Genomic DNA, 2284 nt, shown 5'->3' with positions numbered 1-2284 from the left:
CAATAATACGGCCACAAAACGGTTTTATGAGTTCTAAGAATACGGCTTACTGAGTGGTTTAAGAGACAAAAAACCTTAATTAAAACTTGTAGAGAAGAATTTTTTTTAGGGCAGTATAGGACTCAAATATTGATATTGATATTAATATGTTAATTAATTGACTCATAGAAAAAGTAAAAACAGAGATATACTTAGATTGAAATATTCAGCTTTGAAAAAAAAATCAAAAATCGAGTCTTATGTTGCCCTAGAAAAAATTGTCCTCTACAACTTTTATCCAAGGTTTTTTTCTCTAAAATCAGTCAGTAAGCTGTGTTTTTGCAACTAGAAAACTAATTTTTTGCGCCAAGTGAGATTTTAATTACGGCCGTCGACCGTCGTGTGCTGCTACTACGATTACAGCGTCAGAATTATAAAACCGGACTCATTCCCCGCACCGCGCGTATTAACAGCGGTACTTCACCATAGGTTGAAATCGGTTATCTATCGCAGCCGTGCGTTGTTTATAAATACCCAAATCGTCAAAACGAAAATAATATTATGTCCAGTGTTGCCAACTCTAGGGATTTATCCCTATTTCTAGGGATTTTTAATTTTGTCTAGGGATTTAGAGATTTTTAACGCTATATAGGGATTTTTTAATTTTATGATTGAAACATAGATGTCGTTGTAAACGACGTACGGGTTTTTGAAAATTTAGGATGGCTCCTAAAATAACATCGTTTTGTGATATTTCCAATGGGAATCAACAGTCAATTAGACAATATATTTAGCTGTCTATCTATCTGTCAAATAATCCATCCATTTGTCCAAAGTCCAAAGTCTATTGCCATATGTCATGTTCCCATATTAACCATACACAGTAAAATATATCAAAATCAGTAACGTTCTGGCATTTAGAGCTAAACATTAATTAACACATCATATTATTTTAATTATATTATATTATATTATTTTATATATTTTTTATTATATTATATAATTTTAGATTCAATTACAAAAATTAAAATATCTAATAGCCCTCGAGTAAGTAACATAATACAAAATATTAGTTTAATCCATATGCAATATATATGTATGAATTTATAATTTTTATATAATTTTATTGTATGTATCTTTTATAGTAAATTTGGAATATGTCTGATACCGAGAATAATATGGAACAACGGACACCTCCAAAAAAAAAATTTTATGACCAAAAATATTGCCCAAGTTGGAAAATGAATTTAAAGGATGGCTGAGCAAAAGCTCTAAAGGTGTACACTTTTTTTATTGTAAAAGTTGTAGATTTGATGGGAAAGGAGGTCGATCAGAAATCGTGAGACATTCTCTTACAGGTAAACATTCAAAATCTATAAAATCATTTAAAAAACAACAATCCCTCTTCAATATGCTATCTGTAAGCAACTGTACAAAGTTTGAGAATCAAATAAAATCTGCAGAATTATATCTATGTGTTTATGGAGTGGAGCATAACATTCCTTTCAAAACTCCTTCCAAAAATTTTCCCAGATTCAAAATTAGCTGAAAATGTTTCTTGTGCTAAAACAAAATCTGAAGCAATTATGAAAAATGTTATTGGAAAAGTAGAAAAATATAGCCTTATTCTCTGCTTGCGAAATAATTATTTTTCTATCATAGCAGATGAGAGTACGGACCGATCTATTATAAAGCACATGGCATTGGTTGCCCGCGTTGTAAATAGTGATTTCACTACAAGCGATTGCTTTTTATCGCTCATTACAATTCAATCGGCTAGTGCCGAAACTTTGTTCAACCATATTATTGAGTTTTTTAAAACTAATAATATTGATTATACAAAAAAATGATTGGATTTGCATCAGATGGTGCAAATGTAATGATGGACTCTAATAATTCGGTTGCATCAAGATTTAAAGAAAAGATTCCACACATATTTATTATGAAATGCATATGTCATAGTTTCCATCTGTGTGCATCATATGCTTGTTTGATGATACCATCATGGATTGAGGATAATGTGAGAAATATTTATAACTTCTTGAACACAAGTCCTAAGCGCTTGGCGTGTTATGCTGAATTCCAGTCATTTTAGATTCTGAGTGGAACGATGAATGTATTGATTTTACAATGATGTGTGTTTTTTTTTTTATTTTTTTTTGTGTCTGTCATCACGTTTTAGGACAGTAAAAGTGCTTGGATTTTCTTCAACAGTACCTTTTCTGATAGGAAAGTGAATCTAGTTGGTACTTTGGGGGGTCAAAAGTAAAATTTTTCCAATAGTTTTCAAAAGCGCCGTGAAAAA

The 2284-nt window shown here is 30.9% G+C and overlaps 1 protein-coding gene across 2 annotated transcripts in view; it reads right to left on the bottom strand.

Moving 5' to 3' along the window:
• LOC100568890 overlaps positions 1-2284 on the bottom strand; it is a 157753-nt gene that overhangs the window by 62108 nt on the left and 93361 nt on the right. The window lies entirely within an intron of this gene.

The sequence above is a fragment of the Acyrthosiphon pisum genome, chromosome A2 (assembly GCF_005508785.2).
Source record: "Acyrthosiphon pisum isolate AL4f chromosome A2, pea_aphid_22Mar2018_4r6ur, whole genome shotgun sequence".
NCBI classification, from domain to species: domain Eukaryota; kingdom Metazoa; phylum Arthropoda; class Insecta; order Hemiptera; family Aphididae; genus Acyrthosiphon; species Acyrthosiphon pisum.
Note: the sequence above shows the minus strand (reverse complement) of the source record. Positions and strands in the feature narration are given on the sequence as shown.